General features: G+C 35.9%; 1 pseudogene; it reads left to right on the top strand.

Annotated features, from left to right (window-relative positions):
• Positions 1–1,724: 1,724 nt before the first annotated feature.
• Positions 1,725–9,843, top strand: LOC115956142 (annotated as a pseudogene).
• The last annotated feature ends 352 nt before the right edge of the window (positions 9,844–10,195 follow it).

Genomic DNA, 10,195 nt, shown 5'->3' on the forward strand with positions numbered 1-10,195 from the left:
TTGAGCTTCATCTTCTCCACTTGGCTACCTCACTTTCAGCCCACAATTCAGGCAATCTAACCCAAACTGCCATTGATGTGAGCTTAGCCTCAGAAGCTTTAAAATAAGGTTCCCAAGGCTTGATTGCAAGAAAATGCTCCCCTATAAACCAAGGACCTCCCCGAAGAACTTTATCAAAGTCATCACTGCAACTAAAACGAATTAGGAAGAAACCTTTGCCCAAGGTCACGCAATCCATCTTTGCCGTTGGTTTCCATAAAGCATTGAGCTTGAAAGTAAGGTAGTGGAATCCAATAGATCTACCATACACCTTCACTATCAAGGCTTTCAACCAAGGCACTCTGATACGAGCTTTAGTTTCCTTGGAAAGCTTCACCTCAGCCATACCTTCTATTAAAGGCTCCATCTTAGCTTCTGGCTCATAATCTTCCTCCCAATCTTTGCTAAACTTAAAAGCCTGCTCATACGCTCCAGGGATATCTCCCACAAGATTATCCTTGTAGCTCACTAATTTCCTAGGTGGCAAGAAGCTTCTTGCACCATTGCTTTCTTTGAATTTCTTGACGCTACGATGCAACTCGCTTCTTCTTTGCTTGTATGCTGGGTTGGTGTTGAGAACTCAACTTCCATTCTTTCCTAGTTACTAGTAAAAAATACGATGTATTTATTAATAATTATATTTATTTTTTATCTTTGTTGATATTATATTAGTGTATTACAGTACCACCACTGCTACTACAGTACTACAACTTTAAGCTTTTTAAGCTCTCCTGTTTTAATAATATTTTAATGTTAGATTTAAATTTGATAGTGGGTTTTATTTATACGAAAAAATTGATAGTGGTAGTTTACTAGTTGGTTACTACAACAGTGGTGTTATACTCGTTATATCATCTACTATAATATGGTTATATACTTATTTGTTTGTTTATTTATTAAGTTTGCTTAAGATTTAATATTTTCTATTTGTCTTATGAAAAATATATTTGAAAGATAAATCTTATATTTATTTAGAAACTATTTTAGTTAATTTTTCTATTTTTACTAATTTAATGTATTTATTTATATTTAAAATAATTATTAAATTAATTATGACGTCATTACGTTTCGACTTCAGTCCGACCTTAAAAACCTTAAATTTCTCCCTTTTATGATTAAGTGAACGGTCCGAGTTTCAAAACCATACTTAACAAATAAAAAGGAGGGAAGTTAGAAGAACCAGAGATGCATGATGGAAAAGAAGCCATCTTGATCAAGGGTGATTCTTACATGCATCGAGAGCAATGCTCCCTCCTCTCATATGAGAGGTGGGCCCCACACATGAGTTCCAATATGGGGTCTACTCCTCATGTGCAAGGAGAAAGCATTGCTCCCTTAAGTTTTTTCCCTTGGTCAAAGCATGAGCACACGTATGGCTATTGAGAAAAGCTGCACTTGGTCAATCTTGGTCAAAACATATGGCTCTCCATGGAGTAATAGGTGCACACGATGGTTTGCCAATACCATATATAGGAATGGACATTGATAAAAGCCTTCTAGAATGGCTGTTGAGCTGCACTTGGTTTAGCGTGTAACCTCAATAAATGGCCATAGCGTCCCTATGGCTATACAGCAGTATTCTAAAAACTCCTTGTGAGCAGAGCAGAGAAGGAAAAATGGCTAGGAAGATAGCAAGGTTCCACGTTCAAGCTATGCGGAGTTGGTTTAGATATAGTTCCTTTAAAATGAGTAAGAAAGATGAGGAGAGAGAGAAAAGAGAGAGAGAGAGCGTTTTTGAGAATGGAAGCAATTTACTGGAGAAGCTAATTGTCTCTTGCAATGGCAAGTCTATTCCCATCCGTAGCTTCTCTGCTCAAGAGCTCCAACAAGCCACCAACGACTATAACAAACGTTATGGAATGCGTTGGTACGAAGGTTCTCTTGTAGGGCGAATGGTTTTCGTTAAGAGATTTCCTGAAAATGAATCATTTGCCGAATTTGTCATCAATGATTTAGTGATTTCTGCACAGATGAGCGCTCACAGTAATGTATTAAAGACCATAGGGTGCTCTCTTGAGACTACATCTCCCATTTTAGTGTTTGAATTTGCTGCCAATGGTTTCCTTGCAGATCAAATTTTTGTCTACCATATTACTCAACAACAAAATCAGCCGATGGTGTGGGAGAGAAGGTTAAAGATTGCAAGGGAGATTGCTCATGCAATTTCCTATCTCCATGCTGCCTTCTCTAGACCTGTCATCCACATGTACATGGATATAAAAAATATCATATGAGATGAACATGATGTTCCCAAATTGTCCAACTTTTATTTTTCCGTGTCAATCCCCAAGGGTGAAACTGATGTGGAAGGCTTTCAGAATCGGCATCCAATGTTCAGAACTCCCGAGCTTGAAGCAACAGGAAAGGTAAATGAGAAAACTGATGTATATAAATTTGGTGTTGTTCTTCTAGAACTTTTTAACTGGAGAGGATTCTGATAATATAACACGATTGGCAAATGATGAAGGTTCTAGCTTGGTAGCATGCATGCATAACCGTGCTCAAGTTTGTTGCATTAACGAGATTGTGGATCCTGCAATCTTGGTTGGGGAAGGAGGTGCTAGTTTAGAGCAGCAGTTACTGATAAGGGTAAAATTGTGAATGTAAATATTCATGAATATAGTATCATGAAGCGACGTTCAAAATAGACCCGTCGGCCTTACTTGTCATAAATGGGAAGCTGACGACCCCGACGAGGGGGTAAGCGAAGCTGACGACCCTGATGAAGCTGACGACCCTAACAAGGGAGTAGACGAAGCTGACAACCCTAACGAGGCTGACGACCCCGATGAGGGAGTAGGCAAAGCTGACGACCCTAACGAGGCTGACGACCTCGACGAGGGAGATGGCGAAGCTGACGACCCCGACGAGGGGGTAGGCGAAGCTGACGACCTCGACGAGGGAGTAGGCGAAGCTGACGACCCCGATGAGAGGGTAAGCGAAGCTGACGACCCCGACGAGGGGGTAGGCGAAGCTGACGACCCTGACGAGGCTGACGACCTCGACGAGGGAGTAGGCGAAGCTGACGACCTCGACGAGGGGGTAAGCGAAACTGACGACCCTGACGAAGCTGACGACCCTAACAAGGGAGTAGACGAAGCTGACGACCCTAACGAGGCTGACGACCCCGATGAGGGAGTAGGCAAAGCTGACGACCCTAACGAGGCTGACGACCTCGACGAGGGAGATAGCGAAGCTGACGACCCCGACGAGGGGGTAGGCGAAGCTGACGACCCTGACGACCTCGACGAGGGAGTAGGCGAAGCTGACGACCCCAATGAGGGGGTAAGCGAAGCTGACGACCCCGACGAGGGGGTAGGCGAAGCTGACGACCCTGACGAGGCTGACGACCTCGACGAGGGAGTAGGCGAAGCTGACGACCCCGACGAGGGGGTAAGCGAAGCTGACGACCCTGACGAAGCTGACGACCCTAACAAGGGAGTAGACGAAGCTGACGACCCTAAGGAGGCTGACGACCCGGATGAGGGAGTAGGCAAAGCTGATGACCTTAACGTGGCTGACGACCCCGATGAGGGAGTAGGCAAAGCTGACGACCTTAACGAGGCTGACGACCCTGGCAAGGGAGTAAGCGAAGCTGACGACCCTAACGAGGCTGACGACCTCGACGAGGGAGTAGGCGAAGCTGAAGGCAGTAAGCTGAAGGCAGTAAGCTGAAGAGAGTAGGCTGAAGAGAGTAAGCTGAAGATAGTAAGCTGAAGGCAGTAAGCTGAAGACCGTAAGCTGAAGACCGTAAGCTGAAGAGAGTAAGCTGAAGGCAGTAAGCTGAAGGCAGTAAGTTGAAGGCAGTAAACTGAAGGCAGTAAGCTGAAGGGGATATATGAATCTCTGACGGTCCCGACATAACCTTGACTTGGCTTCCACGCATGGGTATATAAGGAAATACCTTGCACATCACGCTTAGTGTTAAACTCCTACAAGGAAAGGATTCCGCAAAATACGCTCATAAAGACTCCTATAAGGAAAAGACTTCTACAGCAAGAAAAAGAGGTCAATTCTCTACTACTATAAAAGCCCCAATATCCTCACTAGCTAAGGTACGCATAATTTACCCTCTCTAACACTTTAGAGTTGTGAGAAGTTCTAACTTGACCTTCGGAGGGTATTTGGCTGGCACCACACCGGTGCTCTTTGCGAGGTCTTCTCTTTTTGTGTTGTGCAGGCATTGTTTCGAGCACGTGAGTGCCGTGTAGCTCACTGACGATTTTTCGGCATCATCAGTTACAATCTGTTGTGGACCTTGCCTTGACATGTACAGAGGAAGATCCAGAGAGAAGGCCAACAATGGTTGATGTCACCAAAGAACTCAGGCGGATTGAGAGCTTGGTTACATGACTAGTTATTTCTTAATTGAATATTGATCCAATCCAACTATCAAATGTTAGATATGTATTTACCAAAAGGATTTGGTCTCCCTTGATGGCTATGCTATGCTTGGAATGGAAAATAATATTGCTGTTGGCTTGAGGTCTTGTAATGGTGCATAAGAGATTTGAAGGGGAGAAGTTCATGTAAAATATGTAAAATAGCCTTGTCTGCCAAGTCTTATTACATCTGGCTACATAGATGTGCAATAGTTCATAGGCACCGTTAAATTGAAGAAGCAATATGGTAGTATTTGAAGCTAAACACTACAGTTTTGGAAGAAAGTTAGGAAACTCAGTTTCAAATAGCTGGTTCTGTTTTAGTTTGTCTCGTTCTTATGTCTTCAATTTAGCTGCTGGAGTGCAGATAGTCTGCTGTGAATTCTGCGTACTGATTCTTGATATGTTTCTTTCTTTAGTAAATTTCTCAGAGACAAAAAATATCAGACATGTAGTTACAATTTGGAATGAATTAATAAATGTCAAATGAACTTGTTTTTGCCATCATTTTAAAAAGGAAAAGAAAATGGACCAAAACGTAAAATACCCCTAAATATATTGGTGGAAAAGATGCTTTTGCCATCATCTATATCTATATATTACTAAAAAGGAAAAGAAAATGGACCAAAACGTAAAATACCCCTAAATATATTGGTGGAAAAAAAGCTTTTGCCTGTATCTATATATTACTAAAAGCATAAGCGTAGCATTTATTGTTGTAACGCTCACGTTGAGCCACATCAGCAGCTACGTCATCATTTTTTGTTTCCAATTTTTTTTTTTAATATATTTTTTAAACATTTTCTCATTTAAGGTGACTTAAAAACTCCATTATTTAAAAATTAAAATATCTTTTAACCATTATTTTTATTATTAATTTTCCAAAACTCTTCCTCCCTTTTACCTCTTCATCTCCCCACTCCTTTCTACCTAAATATCATTCTTTCTCTACTTTTTTATCTTCCTTTATTTTGATTCTTCATATTCTCAAATCTTACTATAAATTTGACATTTTCTTTTTCATTCTATGCATAGTTTTCTCACACAAAAAAGGTTACCTCTTTCTCTCTCTCTCAATTTGTTTTTCATTTTTTGTTTGATTTTTTTTATTTTTATTGCATCAATTCTTTAGGTTGATGAATTTTTGTGTTATTTAGAATTCTATTTTGGGTTGATGCAATTTAGTTTTATGTTTTCAGTTGTTATCTTTTATATTCTCATTGATTAAATATTATACTGCATTATACATATAGTATATAATAATATAATGTTATTGTATTACATAGAATGACTTGGAAAATTTGATGTTTATTGCTATATATTTTATTTTTACTTTTTTTTTCATCTCATCTTATTTCATTCAACATTTAAATCCTGTCACATCCTTTAAACTATTAAATTATGTAGCATAAATCAAGAAAATGACTACACACAAACTTGCTTTCCTTTACCATACATTGGGAGAATCAATATATTTGTGTGATATTATATAATTTCTAATTTAGATAGTACCTTTTGAATGTGTCTAGACTCATAGATTAAGCAATTTGTAGACTTAAAAGACTATTGAGAATGAACTTTTTGAATCAAGTCTAAAAAAATATGAACCACTATATCATTTAGATAAAAACTTTTATCATAGATACATTAATAAATTTTTTTGCCACAAATTTAAATCACACAAACTTAATAATTTTATATTATGTGTTAGCATTGTCTCTGCCTTTTCTTCTTCTTCTCAAAAATATTATGTATCATCTTTAAAGGATGCCAACAATATTGGTCATATGGGAAAAGCTATGTAAAATATTGAGAAAAGAAATGTTTTATATTACAATCTACTGAAAATGTTTTTTTTTTAAAATATTTAAACATTTCTATTTTTCATACCACTGACATGTTTTACAATTACCACATGTGTTAACTGAAGTCTTAATATTCTTAAGTTGTTTCGGCAAAAAGGAAAAAAAAAATTGTCACAAAAGATGAGTTCATGTAAAGTTTTCCGCAAAATGAAATATCTATTTTGTAAGGCCACTAAACTTGATAATTTGCTAATGATGGAACCACTCACAATAATATTTGCATAGTTATATAGTTCCAATTAAAGCTATTGTATATACTTTTAGTTTTCAAAAAACACACATCTACGAGTGGTTAAAAGTTCATCTTGGGTAGTTTTAACTTTTCATATAATTTTACCTTTACATATTCATTTATTTTAATTTAGATATTTTTTCAAAAAAAAAAAACTTTAATTTAGATATTTATAAGTAAACAATGAAATAATGATTCATGAATAATAATTAAAAAAAAAAAATCTATATATATTTATCTTGTGCGGTTGTAACTTTACACAAAATTTTGCATTTATATATTCGTCTACTTTAATTTAGATGTTTATAACTTAATAATGAAATCTATAAATAAGGTAATTAAAACAATCATATTTCTACAATTCAAAAGGTCACAATTTCTTTTATCAAAAAAGGCCTTTTACATTTCCATGGAATCATTTTTAAATTTCTTTTTTATAAAACCTTTGACATACCACTAACCTAACCACTTCATACATTAAAAAAATTTAAGGCTCATTATTACCTCCGTTAATATATTATGGATATCTTAATTGATTGAGATCAAACTAGAGAAATGCCTTTCATATTTCTTTGAAAATTCAAAAAAAAAAAAAAAAAAAAAACCCTTTGACATACCACTAACATAACTACATCTATAACTATTTAAACCATCCATGACATCTATTTCTTATTGATAACCATAAAATTTACAACTAGTAAGGGAACATGCAAAATAATAAAGAATAAATGGAGGAAGAAAAAAAGAAATGAAATCAAATGTCAATTAATAACCATTATTTAGAAAATAAAAAGGTGGTCAAGAGGAGTAAGAAATAAAATAAAGATGGCTATACGGAGGACATTGAAAACTTTATAGTGCAATAAAATCAACCATTACATTCACTTAATTAAATAAATAATCAACAATTAAATATAATAATTCAAAATTTAAACTTAAAACTAATCAAACTCTAACTAGGGAAATTATATATATATATATATATATATTTAGACAGATAATCATAATCTTCATAGACCATGACTTAAAAATTTTAATGAATAGTTCTTCCTCTTATTTAAAAATGTCTATGTTATGCAAATCATCAACTAATAAATATATGATAATGGTAAAAAAATGTTACAGACAAGATTATGAAAAATATGATACAACTATTTAAAAAAAAAAAATTTAAAAAACTCTTTGTAAAGTCTAGGGACTAAAATAGTATTTTATCTAAAAAATTATCACGCGAAACACGTGGGCCTGCTACTAGTTTAAAATAAAAAGTAAAATGGAAACCTTAGCAATCTGAGTTGAATTTTTCTTGCTCAATAGAACCTCATACTTGACTTAGTTTTTTTTTTTTTTTTTTTTTTTTTTTTTTTTTTTTTTTTTCTATTTTTTTTTAATTAAAATCATTGGGGAGAGAAGAATCAAGTAATATTTATAAACTACAGAATTAAGAAGAGGGAAAAATAATGAAAACCATACCATTAACATACTTTCTAGAATTATCAAAAAAATGTTCCTCACGTTCATACTGAGACATCGATGCAAATCCTTCCATTCAACATCAAATTATTCTTTCTCAAAAAAAAAAAAAAAAAAAAAAAAAAAAAAAAAAAAAAAAAAAAAAAAAAAAAAAAAACTATCAAATTATAAAGAATTAAAAATTAAAAAAAAAATGTATAAAAGTGGAGATGAGAATGGAAACACGCAATTGTCATGACTCATGCGAAACATAGAATCGGTGGGCTCTCTATGGAATAACAGGTGTACACGTTGCCCCCAATGGAATGGACATTGACCCTTAGTACGAACCTTCTAGGAAGGCCTATCAAGAAAAGTTCCACTTGGGAACATCTTCAAGAAAAGCCTAGCGAGGAAGGTTCCACAATCGATGGCATCTCCTTGAACTTTGTTTGTAGGATTATTATCAAAATACGAAAAGAGGTACAATGTCTAAAGGTGGAGATGCATTGATGACAAAGCATTAGTAGTGTAGCACATAGACTACTCGTATTATTCAAGTGAAATATACCACACACCACAAGATGAGCAAATTCCTTGTAATTGTCATGGGAATCATAAAATGGGTCCTCGCGCTCTCCCGCTGACTTCACAGGTACATGTTGCCCAATGAATGGCCATTGCACCTATTATTAATTATAGGCAGAATAAGACTGAGGAAAACTCCACTTATTCATTAGTGTTAAAGAAACCTCCCTAAACTTACTTGTAGCAATCTCCTAAAAGCTACAAAAGGCCAGCGAGGAAGGCTTCACTTTCAACTTTCAAGCTATGCGGAGTTGGTGGATAGATAATTTCTTTAGAATGAGTAAGGAAAGCGAGAAAAATAAGGAAAGAAAAGAAAAAGAGAGAGCGTTTCTTGAGAATGGAAGCATGCTATTGGAGAAGCTGATTGCCACTTGCAATGGCAAGTGCATTCCCATTCGTAACTTCTCCATTGAAGACCTCATGAGGGCAAACAACAACTTTGATAATTGCAGAGCCTGTGTTGGTCCAAGGGTGCTCTTGAAGGGAGAATTGTTTTCATTAGGGTGTTTCCGGGTCATGAAGTATGGACCGGATTTGTCATTCATGATCTAGTGGTTTCTGCAAGGATGAGCTCACAATAATGTACTTAAACCCACAGGATGCTGCCTCGACACTTGACCTCCTACTTTAGTTTATGAATTTGCTGCAAATGGCACCCTTGCCGATCAAATTCATGGCACTGGTGACCTTCAAGGACAACAACCCTTGACTTGGGTGAGCAGATTGAAGATTGTAAGGGAGATTGCTCATGTAACTTCAATATCTTCAGACTGCCTTTTCTAGACCCATCATCCATAGGGGTATAAATATACAAAATATCTTTTTAGATAAACAAGATGTTCCCAAACTGTCCACTTCTGGATTTTCATTAACAATCCCTAAGGGTGAAACTCATGTGGAAACTAATGCGGTGGTAGCATATCCTGGGTATGCACCCCCTGAGTATAAAGCTATGTGCAACTTAACAGAGAAAGCTGATGTGTATAGCTTCAGTATGCTTCTGCTAAAACTTTTAACCGGACAACATTCTTATGACAAAATAAGATTGAGAAATGATAAATACATTTGTTTAGTTGCATACATGCATAACCATGCTCAAGGTCATTGCATAAATGAGATTGTGGATCTTGCAATGTTGGTAGGGGAAGAAGGTACTAGTTTAGAGTGGCAATTACAACGTGTACTGGACCTTGCCTTGAGATGTACAGATGAAGATCCAAAGAGAAGACCAACTATGGTAGATGTCACTAAAGAACTCAAGCGAATAGAGAGGTTTGTTCCATGATTAATTTTTTTCTAACTTTGTTTATACAAGTTCCTTTCCAACCAGAATTTGTTAAATATGTAGTTACTATCATAAATTAAGTAATGTCAATACTATGAAGAATGATGATTGAATGAACTCGTTTCAATCACAATGTAAAATAAAGTTTTATTGTTGAATTATGAGATGGGAGTTGTTATAAACATGGAAATTTGGACTAGTATGTGCATTTAACCATGAAAAGCATTAGGTCCTTTGTCCTTATTTTTAAAGAGGATTTGCTTTTTATTGTGAGAGAGAGAGAGAGAGAGAGAGAGAGAGAGAGATAGAGAGGAACCAGTTAATAATCCTGCAACAGATTCAGATTTTTATA

The sequence above is a fragment of the Quercus lobata genome, chromosome 8 (genome assembly GCF_001633185.2).
Source record: "Quercus lobata isolate SW786 chromosome 8, ValleyOak3.0 Primary Assembly, whole genome shotgun sequence".
NCBI lineage: Eukaryota > Viridiplantae > Streptophyta > Magnoliopsida > Fagales > Fagaceae > Quercus > Quercus lobata.